This window comes from Leopardus geoffroyi, chromosome C2 (genome assembly GCF_018350155.1).
Source record: "Leopardus geoffroyi isolate Oge1 chromosome C2, O.geoffroyi_Oge1_pat1.0, whole genome shotgun sequence".
NCBI lineage: Eukaryota > Metazoa > Chordata > Mammalia > Carnivora > Felidae > Leopardus > Leopardus geoffroyi.
Genome location: NC_059333.1, coordinates 26,476,079 through 26,492,281, shown reverse-complemented (window position 1 = coordinate 26,492,281; position 16,203 = coordinate 26,476,079).

Below are 16,203 nucleotides of genomic sequence, written 5' to 3'. Positions count from 1 at the left end.
GCCGGTGGGCAGCTGTCCGGCCTCCAGGAGTTGGGGAAGAATACCGTGTTTGTGGGCGGGAACTATGCGGACTACACCTTGGAGCTGCAGAGAGCAGTTCAGCGCAGGACAGGTGCTCTTCCTGAAGCTGTCCACCACCTACGCGCGCTAGGGCTCGGTCATCCTCTTCCCCAACTCCGTCCACAACCTGCACCTTAAGCTCAAGCTGGGTGAGTGTGGTGAGGGACGAAAGTGGCTGCGTCTTCCCAGAGGCCGCAGCCATAGACTGCATGACCAGCTGTGTGCCCTGTGCGTGGATATGACCATCAGCGATATGCAGGACGTGTGCAAGAAGAGGCTTCCCTGATTCTTGCCAAGGGTTTCATGCTCTTCAGCGCCATCTGCACGATTGTGCCCAAGGAGAAAATCTCTGACCCTCACAACCTAAACTCTGGCTGAAGGTCAATGGCAAACTCAGGCGGGAGGGTGTGACATCCTCCATGATTTTTACCATTTTCTACATAATCAGCAATGTTTCTAAGATAATGACCATAGAAGAAGTAGGCATTATCTGGACCAGGATGCCAAAGGGGAATTGAACTCATTAAGAAAAAAAAAAAAAAGCTGAAATTCAGGCTGACATACATGGGGTTGTTAATATGAGATTTAAGGTGGAAAGGCCAAAATATTAAGTCCATACAAAGCACCCTAACTTGTTAAGTTTTTGGATATAAGGGAGCAAGACAGAAGCAAGCAAAGGTACTTAAGGTGACAATCCTGTAATAAGAAACTAATTTTTAACAATGATTTGATTGGATTGCTATCTCGACTCAAGGGATGAGCCTCCAAGGAAAACGTGATCGAGAAGAGCTGGGTTAAAAATGGAAATGAGAAATAGTGTCTTTTAGGAAACAACTGGAATAAAGTATTTGGGATCCTTCCGAAGAGGAGAGTTTATCAAACCAAATGTTTAGAAAACTTACTTTGCTTTCCTAAAAGTGGACTGGACAAGACTTTTCCTTTTGTCATTCAGGGAATAGTAGTTTAAGACTTAAAATCAAAAGGCTGAAAAGCAGGTTACAAGCCAGTTTTCCCACATTTCCTTGACCATGATAATCATCTTGGGATATTTGCAAATATAAAAATTTTCAAGTTACTGGCCCATACTAGGCCCTGTTGTAATTAGTGGAATTAATCTCCAGCTCTCCAAATGATTCTTATCACAGAAATGTGGAAAAACATTACCCTACATAATCAGTTAACTTACAATTTATTTAACGAATGAACAATTAATGAAGACCTCACTCATTTACTTAGGGTGTGTACCATGGCCCATAAATTCTGAGTTTGGGAGGTAATTTTGAACCTATTGTCTTTTTTTTTTTTTTTTTTTTTTTTGTATAGAAATTTTGTAGACACTTTATTCAAAATAACCCAAACTGGAAATAATCCAAATGCCCATCAACAAGAGAATGGGTAAACAAATTATGATGTATCTATACAATGGAATACCCTCAGCAATAAGAAAAAACAAACTATTGATCCTCTCAACAGCTAGAACGACTCTCAGGTTTTTGTTTTTTGTTTTTGTTTTGTTTTGTTTTGTTTTTCAAGAGAGACAGATTGTGTGTGCAAGCAGGGGAGAGGGAGAGGGAGAGAGAGAATCTCAAGCAGACTCCACCAATGCTGAGCAGTGAGCCCGACAGAAGGCTTCATCTCACAACAGAGAGATCATGACCTGAGCCCAAATCAAGAGTCAGCCGTTTAATGGAATAAGCCACCTGGGCGCCCCCTGAACCTCATGTTTATATGAAATATATGAAATTCAAAGCTAGGCAAAGCCAAACTGTGGTGATAGAAATCCTAATAGTAGCTTCCTATGGGATAGTGAGGATTGACTGTGTAAAGGGGCTCATGGTGCCTGGAAATGTTTATCTTTTTCTTTTTTTTTTTATAATTTACATCCAAGTTAGTTAGCATATGGTACAACAATGATTTCAGGAGTAGGTTCCTTAATATCCCTTACCCATTTAGCTCATCTCCCCTCCCACAACCCCTCCATCAACCCTCTGTTTGTTCTCTATATTTTAGAGTCTCTTACATTTTGTCTCCTTCCCTGTTTTTATATTCTCTTTGCTTGCCTTATGTTCATCTGTTTTGTAGCTTAAAGTCCTCGTATGAGTGAAGTCATATGATATTTGCCTTTCTCTGACTAATTTCGTTTAACACAATACCCTCTAGTTCCATCCGCATAGTTGCAACTGGCAAGATTTCATTCTTTTTGATTGCCAGGTAATACTCCATTGTATGTATATACCATATCTTCTTTATCCATTTATCCATTGATGGACATTTGGGCTCCTTCCATACTTTGGCCATTGTTGATAGTGCTGCTATAAACATTGGGGTGCATGTGTCCCTTCTAAACAGCATACACGTATCCCTTGGATAAATACCTAGCAGTAAAATTGCTGGGTTGTAGGGTAGTTCTATTTTTAATTTTTTGAGGAAACTCCATACTGTTTTCCAGAGTGGCTGCACCACTTTGCATTCCCACCAGCAGTGTACAAGAGATCCTCTTTCTCCACATCCTCACTAACATCTGTTGTTGCCTGAGTTGTTAATGTTAGCCCTTCTGACAGGTGTGAGGTGGTATATCAATGTGGTTTTGATTTGTATTTCCGGATGGTTAGTGATGTTGAGCATTTTTTCATGTGTTGGTCATCTGATGTCTTCTTTGGAGAAGTGTCTATTCATGTCTTTTGCCCATTTCTTCACTGGATTATTTGTTTTTTGGGTGTCGAGTTTGATGAGTTCTTTATAGATTTTGGATACTAACCCTTTATCTGATGTGTCATTTGCGAATGTCTTCTCCCATTCCATCGGGAATTTAGTATTAGTTTTTCTGATTGTTTCCTTTGCTGTGCAGAAGCTTTTTATTTTGATGGGGTCCCAATAGTTCATTTTTGCTTTGGTTTCCCTTGCCTCTGGAGACATGTTGAGTAAGAAGTTGCTGTGGCCAAGATCAAAGAGGTTTTTGCCTGCTTTTTCCTCGAGGATTTTGATGGCTTCCTGTCTTACATTTAGGTCTTTCATCCATTTTGAGTTTATTTTTGTGTGTGGTGTAAGAAAGTGGTCCAGGTTCATTTTTCTGCATGTCGCTGTCCAGTTTTCCCAACACCACTTGCTGAAGAGACTCTTTATTCCACTGGATATTCTTTCCTGCTTTGTCAAAGATTAGTTGGCCATATGTTTGTGGGTCCATTTCTGGGTTCTCTATTCTGTTCCATTGATCTGAGCGCCTGTTTTTGTGCTAGTACCGTACTGTCTTGATGATTACAGCTTTGTAATACATCTTGAAATCCGGGTTTGTGATGCCTCCTGCTTTTGTTTTCTTTTTCAAGATTGCTTTGGCTATTCAGAGTCTTTTCTGGTTCCATACAAATTTTAAGATGTTTTTTCTAGCTCTGTGAAGAATGCTGGTGTTATTTTGATAGGGATTGCATTGAATATGTACATTGCTTTGGGAGTATTGACATTTTAACAATATTTGTTCTTCCTATCCAGGAGCATGGAATCTTTTTCCATTTTGTGTGTGTGTGTGTGTCTTCTTCAATTTCTTTCATAAGTTTTCTATAGTTTTCAGTATATAGATTTTTCACCTCTTTGGTTAGATTTGTTCCTAGGTATTTTATGGGTTTTGGTGCAATTGTAAATAGGATCAATTCCGTGATTTCTCTTTCTGTTGCTTCATTGTTGGTGTATAGGAATGCAACCAATTTGTACATTGATTTTATATCCCGTGACTTTGCTGAATTCATAAATCAGTTCTAGCAGTTTTTTTGGTGGAATCTTTTGGGTTTTCCACATAGAGTATCATGTCATCTGCGAAGAGTGAAAGTTTGACCTCCTCCTGGATGATCTGGATGCCTTTTATTTCTTTGTGTTGTCTGATTGCTGAGGCTAAGACTTCCAATACTATGTTGAATAACAGTGGTGAGAGTGGACATCCCTGTCTTGTTCCCGACCTTAGGGGGAAATCTCTGTTTTTCTCCATTGGGGATGATATTAGCGGTGGGTCTTTTATATATGGCTTTTATGATCTTGAGAACCGATTGTCTTCTAAATAAGTATGCTATCTCTTGGGAGGTAAATGAAATACTATAGAACATAAAGTTACATTTATGCCTCCCAGTTTGTGACTATTCAAACTGAACTTTACCATGTGCATAGTGATTCAATTTGGGGTAGAATGTGACATCTTTTTGGACATCTTTTTGAAGATGGCCCTCTATGTTTACAGAGAGATTTGGAAGTCATTTGGACGTAGATGAAGCAGCAAAGGCAGAAAGTGGAGAATAACATAGGAGGAAAAGGCAGAACCATGGGTAACATCCATATTTAAAGGATAGAGGAGAAATTACTGGAAGAAACAAAAAAGAAGCAGACAGATTGGAAGGTAATACAGAGACCAGGATTGCAGAAAAACTAAGAGAGGGGAAAATCATTATAAAGAGAGAACAATCAACACAGTCAAATTCTTCAGAGGAAAATATAGGATAAAGACAGAAAAGAGGCCATTACAATATGTTCCCTAAAGCCAAAGAGAAAGAAGAAAAGAGAAGAGAAGAGAAGAGAAGAGAAGAGAAGAGAAGAGAAGAAGAAAAAGTCCTAAATCAACAAGTCTGTTGTGCTGTCAATGACTTGAGACCTTGCCTAATACTGGTTAAGAAAAAAAAAAAAAAAAAACTGTGTCTAAACATCCTAGGAACTTAACATAGAGTTTATTTATTCTATGTTATGCATATTTGAATAACATCAAATATATTTATTCAGCTATTAAAAATTATGGGACAACTATATAATACATTAGCAGTTAATGAACAAAACTATATCTGGGTTTAAATGCATGACTCCTCGGTGTTCATTACTTTCATCAAAAAGTTACAAACAGGACAGTGCCCATTTGTGTTACAGTTGATTGTACACTGGTCCATGCTCTCCAACAGCTATTTGTACTCAATAAATGAGACAGCAAAACAGGAGGAGAAGAAACTGATGTGGGGAAAAAAAATGAAATACTTTGGTACTGAGATTTTATATCAAATAATTACTTGTTTCTAACATTAAAATGTCTTACTATCAGCAGGGGTGCCTGGGTGGCGCAGTCAGTTAAGCGTCCGACTTCAGCCAGGTCACGATCTCGCGGTCCGTGAGTTCGAGCCCCGCGTCAGGCTCTGGGCTGATGGCTCAGAGCCTGGAGCCTGTTTCCGATTCTGTGTCTCCCTCTCTCTCTGCCCCTCCCCCGTTCATGCTCTGTCTCTCTCTGTCCCAAAATTAAATAAATGTTTAAAAAAAAAAATGTCTTACTATCAGCAAAACTCCATCAGAAATTTCAGAACTTTCTGGTTAATATGGCCTCATGCTCAAAAGAAATTGGACTTAAGTTATATCAATAACCGAAGTCTGTGCCAGAAGATTGCACCTAAGTATATCACAAAATGAGATAGCAATTTTAATCATACAATAAATGGAATCATTGGGTCTCATCTTTGATCTAGCCTATGATCTCATTTTTCTTTGAACATAGAGTTATTTGTACAGAGTGATATTGTGTTTGCAGGGATAGTCTAATGGGAATGCAATGTATCTATCTCTGTAAATTCACTATGTGTTTGATTAAGTTCTTTATGTACAGCTGTTACTGAATGGGATGCCTGGTCTGTAAGGCTTCTATTTTCTGGGTGATGACCCTACCATAAATTTTGTACATATGTTTGAATACTTAGTCTCCACTGAGATGTTTTCACCATTTATTTACAGAAATATGTCAGTGACTGCCCACATGCTCAGCATGAACTATGCTAGCCTTCAAGTACTGTAATGGGAAAGGGCCTTCAGGTCATGAAAGTGTAACTTTGCTGAAACATAATTTCCCCTGTGATTAGAAGAGAATTTTAGTAATTGTTGGGAATTTCACCCTTACCATCCATGTTGAGGAAAGGGGTTCAAGATGCAAAGTCTGGATCTTAACTTTCCAGATGTTGCCTCCAAAAGGAGTTTCCTGCCCCCTACCTTGAGAAGAAGGGCTGAGAGTATTGTTCTGAGCACTCTAATGTTTTATATAAGTGTTTTACATAGAAGTTGATTACTCTATGCCTAGCATCCAATGGAATAGATCTGGCATGTGCCACCCACAAGCACCCTTCTAGACCAAGGCACTCACATCCCAGCTTCTGGGAGTATAGGCTACTAAGATCTCGTAGCTGAATTCCTCTCCTGAAATCTGGGAGCCACCAAACCCAAGGTCGTCCTTCTCCCCAAGGGCAGTCCACATCCAATGACTGGTTAACTAGGATGGTGTGGGGAGGAATTAAAAGGGCTAGTCCCCCATGCCTTAATTAGGAACAACTTTAGAAAGCCATATAAAGCCAGAGCTTCACTATTACAACTACAAGACAGTTGTCAATCTCTCCTTCTGCGTAATCCTACTTCTTTCAATGCCTTCAAATCCAATTCAGCAGTATCAGATTTGAAAGCATTCACCAGTAAAATGCCTACATGCAAATCTACATCTCAAAGTCAGTTTCTAGGAATATTGACCTAAAGCAAAAGTCAGGAGTGGTCCTAAGAAGCGGATTCTAAAATGGGAGTTTGATGCTGAATCACCTGCTGATGGCTAGCAGTGAAGACTCTATCACTGGTGATAGTGGAGTGCTAACCACCTCTGGCATACTGTAGCAATACAATTGTTAAGACTTTCACCTGGGGTGAACAGAATGGGAAGAGAAAGCATTAGCTACAGGCAACATCTCAAGCATTCGAGAGATTTGGGGGAATTAGTAATTATATGGACTGTGGAAAGGGTAGCTGTTGCTGAGGGCTGTCAATTCACTGGAGAAAAAATGAAAAACTAGAGATAATTAATCACCAATTTAAGGTAAAGTGTGAAAGCCAGAGGGATTCCTTGGCAGCACATAAAGAATCTCTGCTCTGCTGTAGCTGAAAGGCAAAGAAAGCTGAGGGTTTTTATTTTTTTCCCCAGAACTGAATCATAAAATTAGCAAAACTCCAGAGAAGGTTAAATTCTACAATAGGCAATTCCACAATGCTAAGATCAGGACCTGGATTAGTAAACCTGGAAATGGGAATATCTAGCTCTTTGCACTCAAAAATCTTGAAATCTCAGGTTCTCTTGACCCTTTTTGACCCATCAGAAGTGCTCCATTCCTCCTTGCTAAAAAGAAGCATTCCCCCCACCCCTTACTTGAAGACAATAGAGAGATTTCTGTCTCTCAAGACAATACGTGTCCTTCTCAAGATCCACCCCTATCCCCTATGGGCCTCCAGCAACTGAAGAAGAGGTCAAGAATCTATGAGAAATCACCATGCAATACCAAGGCAACATTATATGGTAATAATTCAACCAGTTCTTCCTTGCAGAAACCTATGCCCATTTTCTCAGGCAACTGTACACTGGAGAAAGAGAATTCCTAGGAATTTCAAGGTCATAGTTATTATTCAGGAATGCAAAGTCATCTAAGATTCCATGTCAGAGTGAGTGCACAGGGTAAAAATAAATTCACTGGGTCCAGTTTCCGACAGGTACAACAGGACCTTCAAAGCAACCCTGTAATCATTCCCTCTATCCTTCATGTGATATTGGAATAGACATACTTGGTATTTAGCAAACTCCTACCCTTACTCCAGGTTGGTGGCTTGAACTTTGAAGGTAAGAGCCAGTGGAAATGACCAAGTGAATGCCTGTGTCCAGATCTGACAGTAAGTAGTTAGGCTGCCGCCTGTCCTGAGAAAGGTATGGATGGTCAGGATCACCCATCAGATAAACCACTTAGACTAGCAAAAGTGTTTAACCAAAGGTGAAGAGAATCTAGAATGGGGAGAAGAGGAGTAGAATAGTAAGTATCAGTTGTAGTCTCTCAAGACCAGCTGCAGCATTGGGCAGTTTTTTATTACATATTTTATGTTTTCTATTCTCAAGTTGGTTTACACACAGTGTAGTCTTGGCTTCAAAGTTATTTTTTTTATTATTTTTTACTTGTATTTATTTTTTTTAAGTAAGCTCTGTGCCCAATGTGGGGTTCGAACTCACAACCCCAAGATCAAGTCACATGCTTTATGGACCAAGCCAGCCAGGTGCGCCAATTACATATTTAAATAATAATACTTTGAAGCACCTGGCTTTTGATCTGGAGGTCATGAGTTCAAACCCCATGTTGGATATAGAGATTACTTTTGAAAAATAATACTACTGGGAGCCTGGGTAGCTGAGTCATTCAGCATCTGACTTCAGCTCAGGTCATGATCTGACAGTTCGTGAGTTCGAGTCCCACATCAGGTGAGCCCGAGCCCCACTTCGGGTGAGCACAAGCCCCACTTTGGGTGAGCACAAGCGCCTCTCTGGGTGAGCATGAGCCTTCTTTTGGGTGAGCTCTGCTTCTCTCTCTCTGCCCCTTGTGGGATTCTGTCTCTCTCTCTCTCTGCCCCTCACTCACTTGCACCCTCTCTCTTAAAACAAACAACAACAAAAAAGAATGGTACTACTTTGGACATATATTAAAGAAAATATATCATTAAGTTAATTTTAATTTTTTCAATATGGCTACTTAAAAATGTAAAATAACCTATATGACTCATATTTATGGCTTGCATTATATTTCTGTTTGACAGTTTTCCTTTAAAATATCTGCATGCAACAAAAATTGCATCTAAAATCTGTAACCACTAAATGAACTATTGGGACCTCATCAAAATAAAAAGCTTCTACACAGCAAAGGAAACAATAAGCAAAACTAAAAGGCAACCAACAGAATGGGAGAAGATATTTGCAAATGACATATCAGATAAAGGGTTAGTATCCAAAATTTATAATGAACTTACGAAACTCAACACACAAAAAGCAAATAATCCAGTGAAGAAATGGGCAAAAGACATGAATAGACACTTCTCCAAAGAAGACATCCAGATGGCTAATAGACACATGAAAAAGTGCTCAACATCACTTATCATCAGGCAAATTCAAATCAAAACTGCAATGAGATACCACCTCACACCTGTCAGAATGGCTAACATTAACAACTCAGGCAACAACAGATGGTGAGGATGCAGAGAGGATCTCTTTTGCATTGTTGGTGGGAATGCAAGCTGGTGCAGCCACTCTAGAAAACAGTATGAAGGTTCCTCAAAAAACTAAAAATAGAACTACCCTAGGACCCAGCAATTGCACTACTAGGCATTTATTCATGGGATACAGGTGTGCTGTTTCAAAGGGGTACATGCACCCCAATGTTTATAGCAGCACTATCAACAATAGCCAAAGTATGGAAAGAGCCCAAATGTCCATCAATGGGATAAATGGATAAAGAAGATATGGTAGATAGATAGATAGATAGATAGATAGATAGATAGATAGATATAGATATTACTCAGCAATCAAAAAGAATGAAAACTTACCATTTGCAACTATGTGGATATATCTAGAGGGTATTGTGCTAAGCGAAACTAGTCAGTCAAAGAAAGACAAATATCATATGACTTTACTCATGTGAGGACTTTAAGATACAAAACAGATGAACATAAGGGAAGGGTATCAAAAATAATATAAAAACAGAAAGGGGGACAAAACATAAGAGACTCTTAAATACAGAGAACAAACTGAGGGTTGCTGGAGGAGTTGTGGGTTGGGGGAGGGACTAAATGGGAAAGGGGCATTAAAGAAAGACACTTGTTGGGATGAGCACTGGGTATTATACATAGGGGATGGATCACTGGAATATCTTCCTGAAATCATTATTGCACTATAAGCTAACTAACTTGGACGTAAATTAAAAAATAAATAAAAATAAAATTAAATAAAAATAAATAAATAAATAAATAAATAAATATCTCTAACCAATAGAAAGCCATCAGTTGCTAAATACTGTGATTTAGCCAGTGGAGTAAGAGTTAGGCAACCATGGTGTGCACGGGGAAAATTACAATCTAATGAGAAACTGAAAAAGGAAAATATCCTTCCAGCTGACTCCTTTTTCCCTCTTTATAAGTGTGGCATAAATACCACCCATGAAGCCAGGACTGAATACAGCAGAGATCTGATTATTTCATAATTTTAAAACATCATGGGAATCTTCCCTAAATGCTTGTCCAAACTCAAAATCTCTATCCATCTCACTTCAACAAATACCTCTGCAGAAGTTTGACCTGTCGAGATTGTAGAGGATTCTAGAGACAGGCATGTACAGAGGAAATGCATCGTAAAAATGAAAGCTTTAAATAAGCTATAGTCATTGCATTTTAGAAACAAAATTTAAAATAAGGCAGTAACCACAATATTCATCATCCACCATAAAATTATCTGCTGTAATCTCCATACTTCTGGATATGGATAGCTAAATAGCAATATATAAACAAACAACATCAAAGTGCCTTTTTGGCTAACTGCCACCCTGCCACTTCTGAACTACAGCCAATTATAATGACATCACTCTAGCTTTGTGTCCTTTACTGACCTTCCTACTTATGTTGCCAAAATGTATTAAATTTCTCCTCTACAATCTGTCTTTTTCCTTTTGCCTTTGTTTCTTTAAATAATGACTTGACATCACTTGACCTCAACCTACAATTTTGGCTGATAATATCACTGAGAAATTCACATACATAAATGGCCTTGCATAATCATTGGTTGTGTCACAGAAAAATCTGTGCAAGAAAAGATTGAATTTGTATGACATAAACTGAAGAAAATTCTTTTAAATATTCTAAAAATTGTTCTTCCATTAGGCAGCAAAAATGAGATCTTCTATCATGCTGTAAAAACCCAGTTTCCATAGTACTATAGTTATAGAAATAGATGTTTAGTAAACCCACCTGCAAATATTGTTTTAGTAAAATTAATTCTTCAAATAAAAGCATTCTTTAAGTAAGTCATTTTGACACTAAACTGAAAATGAATATAATTTAATAATAATTGAAAAAGTGGTATCCCATTAGCTGAGATCTTCAAATATGACTAAAGTCTTGAATGTGTTTGAAAATCCACAAATACTAGGAAAGAAAACTAAATCATTTATCTATTTGAAAGAAAATTAATCTTGGGCACCTGGGTGGCTTGGTCAATTAGCGCCCAACTTCGGCTCAGGTCATGATTTCTCAGTTTGTGAGTTCGAGCCCCACGTCAGGCTCTGTGCTGACAGCTCAGAGCCTGGAGCCTGCTTTGGATTCTGTGTCTCCCTCTCTCTCTGCCCCTCCCCACTCATGCTCTGTCTCTCTGTCTCTCTCAAAAATAAATAAACGTTAAAAAAAATTTTTTAACTAAAAAAATAAAAAAGAAAGAAAATTTATCTCTTTGGAATGTAAAGACAATGTTATTTTCTGGAAAAAAATTATGACCCACTTAATAAAGAATGTTTACAATAGGATAATTACATTAAAAAGTGTGTGTTAGGGGCGCCTGGGTGGCGCAGTCGGTTAAGCGTCCGACTTCAACCAGGTCACGATCTCACGGTCCGTGAGTTCGAGCCCCGCGTCGGCTCTGGGCTGATGGCTCAGAACCTGGAGCCTGTTTCCGATTCTGTGTCTCCCTCTCTCTCTGCCCCTCCCCCGTTCATGCTCTGTCTCTCTCTGTCCCAAAAATAAATAAACGTTGAAAAAAAAAAAAAGTGTGTGTTAATCTATATTATGTTGACTCATTATCTATTAATTTACACATACTAATTAAAGGCCATTATAATTGTTTAAGCATGAGGGTATTTTTCTTTTATTTTAAAGAAAAACAATTTTTCACTTGAACAGATATTTAAAAAGCTATGACTGGGGCACCCGGATGGCTCAGTTAGGTGTCCAACTCTTGGTTTTGGCTCAGGTCATGATCTCATAGTCCATGAGTTCAAGCCCTGCATTGGGTCCTGCACTGATGGTACACAGCCTACTTGGGATTCTTCTCTCTCTCTTTCTCAGCCCCTCCCCCACTCATGTTTTTTCTCTCTCTCTCACTCCCCTTCTCTCTCAAAATAAATAAATTTTAAAATGACATTGTTTTTATAAATAAATAAATAAATACAATACAATACAATACAAAACAATAAAATACAATAAAAAACTATGACTGAGGCATCTGGCTGGCTCAATTGGTTGAGTGTCTGACTCGACTTTAGCTCGGGTCGTGATCCCAGGGTCATGCAATCAAGCCCCACATCAGGTTCCATGTGAATGTGGAGCCTACTTAATATTTTCTCTCTCTCTCTCTCTCTCTCTCTCTCTCTCTCCCTCTGCTCCTCTCCCCCACTGGCTTTCTTTCTCTCTTTCTCTAAAAATAAAATTTTAAGGGGCACCTGGGTGGCTCAGTCAGTTAAGCCTCCGACCTCGGCTCAGTCATGATCTCATGGTTCGTGGGTTTGAGCCCCCCGTTGGGCTCTGTGCTAACAACTCAGAGCCTGAAGTCTGCCTCATATTCTGTGTCTCCTTCTCTATTCCCCTCCCCTGCTAGCGCTCTGCCTCTCTCTCTCTCTTTCAAAAATAAACATTAAAAAAAATTTTTTTAATAAAAATTTTAAAATAATAAATAAATAAATAAATAGATAGCTATGACTGACCCTGCCTTTTCCTTACTGTACCCTCTGTGTTTAGCACAATGCCTGGAATATATTTTGTATTAATACGTGTACTTTGAATATTTTAATAATATCAACTTTACAGAGTACTCACAGAACATAGTGGTTAAAAGCAGGAACTATACATTCAAATTATCTGGGCTTAAGCCCTGGCTCTGTTATTTATTGGGTGTGTGACCTTGGACAAGTTATTTAATCTCTCCTCCATTTATTCATCTGCAGTAATAGCCCTGGCCTCATAAGAATGTCATGAGGAATAAGTCAATACATGTGCAACTTTTAGAACAGTGTTTACAGCCTAGTTAAGAGCTCAATCAACTATAGCTTTTATTTAATAATAGCGCTTAAGTGCACTTTAGAGTTCACAAGTTCTTTTCACATGTAACATTCAGAAGAATCTCATGAAGTCTTGCGACCTAGGTAAGATAAGTACCTGTTATTACCCGGGTTTATGGTTGAAGCAACAAAGGCCCAAGGTCACATTATGAGAAAGGAACAAATCAAAACTTGAATCCAATAAAGGCCTTGAATCCAAGGCCTCTCTGAATCTGAATTCTAAATGTATTCCACTATATATAGATAGAAGGTATTCTTTTGATTCTCTCCCTAATAGTATCTGAGAAGTGAGTATAGATACTGAGTAACTATGGTAGAACTGTTGGAATTCATTACTCTCAGTGACCAAATTGTAGTATAAAAATAAATGTAACGAATGATCAGTTTATTTTTTCCGTGGTTTGCTCATGTGATCATGGGTAATTCTTAAGCACCAGTCTTGCTGAGCACTGTAACATAGGTTGACAGATTCTACCTGCCCTCAGAGTTCATCATCTAAAAGAAGAAACAGAATATGTACACATGCACACATAACATGGAGAGGTGCTGCGGAGAAGTGTCAGACAAAAGAACATACAGCACAGAGAAGAGAAATGCTGAGGAACATTGGGAAACATAATAGTTCACCAGAACTTGGCAGATGCCTAAGGTTCCTTCCTAGGACAGAAACATGTCATTTTGAACTAATGTATGTAAGATCAGTGGGTCTTGTTTTTATCTTATGTGAAACTGAATTGTGGATCTTTAAACATTGTCCAGCTTTACATTATTATAATACATTCTCACACACCACGTGAGGAGTATAAATTACTAAAAATCTTTTGGAGGAAGTCGCAAAATTTAAAAACCCCATGCACCTTGACCCAGTAGGGTCTACTTCTTTCTATCTCTACTATTAGCACTGATCACAGTTGACATCCTGTCTTGCCCAAACTATTCCAGTAATTTTACTGAGCCCCTACTTCCACTCTGGCACCACTAAACCCCATTCTTCACACAGCAACTGGAGCAATCATTCTAAAACACACATCAGATTGCCCCTGTACCCTCCTTAAAATCCCCTAGTGGTTTTTCATCATACTTGGGAGAAAAGCTAAATTCCTTCCACAACTTAGAAAGTCTTAGGGATCTGCCTGTATTTCTGATCTCAATCATACCACTTTTTTGCACACCACATTTTGACCACTCTGGTCTTCTTTCTGTTTCTAAGATACAATTTGTTTACCAAAGTTGTTATATATGCCTCAAATACTCTTTATCTGCTCATCCATTTAGATTCCAACTTAAATGTCACCTTCAAACAGGTACACCCAATAACCTAGGCTAAAGTGGCTGTCAAAGCAATCTCTAGCACATCATTGTTGTTTTAATTCTCTGCACAGCATTCTCATGATATAATGCTTTCTTATTCAATTATTTTTTCATACATCTATTTTTCAATGTATTCATGCAGGTAGGTACATAGTATTTACTGGGGTTTTTCTCCCTCCCTCCACTTACTCCAGAGAATTTAAGTTTATAAGGACAGAGACCTTGCCTATTTTATTCAACAGTGTATCTCCAGCGCTAATAATACCTAGCAGGTAATAGGTACTTACTCAATGAATATTTAATTCTAGTAATATAATATATGACCATTTTTTTCAGGCACGATGTTTCCAAATATGCACACGGAGTAAATTTCCAGTTTAATTCACTCACTGATTAAGTAACTACTAGTTCTGCTGTTTGAGGAATTAGGAATAAAATGGGTGTGGTATGAATATCTGATGACCTAAAAGAAAATTTGAGTTCACGTCTGAGAACACAAAAGGTAAAAAAGATAACAAAAAAGAAAAGAAAGAAAATTTAGGCTCACCTAGCTGGCTCAGTTGGTGGAGCACACAATGCTTGATCTTGGAGTTGTGACTTCAAGCCCCATGTTGGATATAGAGATTACTGAAAGAAAGAAAGAAAGAAAGAAAGAAAGAAAGAAAGAAAGAAAGAAAATTTAAATATTAATTAAATATTATTGTCATTGCTATTTTAAAATCAGAAACTCTTAAACCCATCTAAATGAACATGGGAAGGATCAAGTAGAGAGGGAAGAGTGAGCCAATGCCTTATAATAAATCTCCTTTTATGTATATATGTATTAGAACTCTGACTGATACAAAAGGTAGAAGGAATATGATTAAAAACCAAGAGGTGGAAGGACTGAACCTGAGCTAGGAAGGACAATTCATCCTCTGTAAAGGAGACCATGAACAGAGGATGAAAACAGAAGCATCAACGTGTCGGTAAGTCCATAGATTTAATGATGAAAGGTGAGGAAACTCATCTACTGATTTCTGTATACTCTGTGAAGAAATGTAACAAAGTTGCATCCAGAAGTTTAAGGAGTGTAGAAAATTTTGAAATCATTTCTGTACTGAGTGGAAAAATTGGCCAGTAAAATATAGCAGACTCACTAGGCAGTGTTGGAGTCTAAGTAAGGAACTAATGAATTTATGTGGGAAGCAATCTGCTGAGTTCATGATATTCTTTAGTAGTGCTCATTTGCTCATGTGCATGCTTAACGAAAGCCAATATTTAGGTTGATGCAGAGTAGGTGTTTTGCCAGGAAGATGTGTTGGCAAAGCAATTTTGCTATTTTCAGAGAGGTATTAAAATTGGTGTAGGTATGTTATTTGTGAAGAATAACAGAACATTCTATTTTTCTCTAATCAAACTTGATTCTACTCTCCATCTCCATTTAGCCGAGAGGCAGAAAAAATATTTTAAACAATTATTAATACATGGAATCTAAGCTGGATAGGAAGAAAAATGAAGACTGGGAAGAGATATTGATTAGGAAAAGGACACAAGACAGACTGGGCTTCAGTAACTCCCTCCTATGGATGATTACAAGGTATCAATGTTCAGCCAGCCTAGTCTAGAATTGGCTCCATAACTGGATAACGCTGGACCTAAAAATGTTGGAACTCTCTGACTTTAGAGGATCAATACTGGGGAAGACAGGGGCTGACAGTAAACTATTGCCAGATGCAAAAGCTGACCAGAATATTAAGAAGCCCATGTCTTGGCAATTTGAAAACCCAAAGCCTTTCCATCCATTTTTTTCCATCCCAGTTTGTCATATGATTTTTATTTAGATGGAGAATAAAGATACTTGATCATTGTACTGGTTTTACTGGCTACTTTAAAGCTAATGCCATTTCCAATTCTTGCTTAGAAGAAAAGTGAAATTATTTTTGACTGCCTAAAAGCAAGGTGCTAT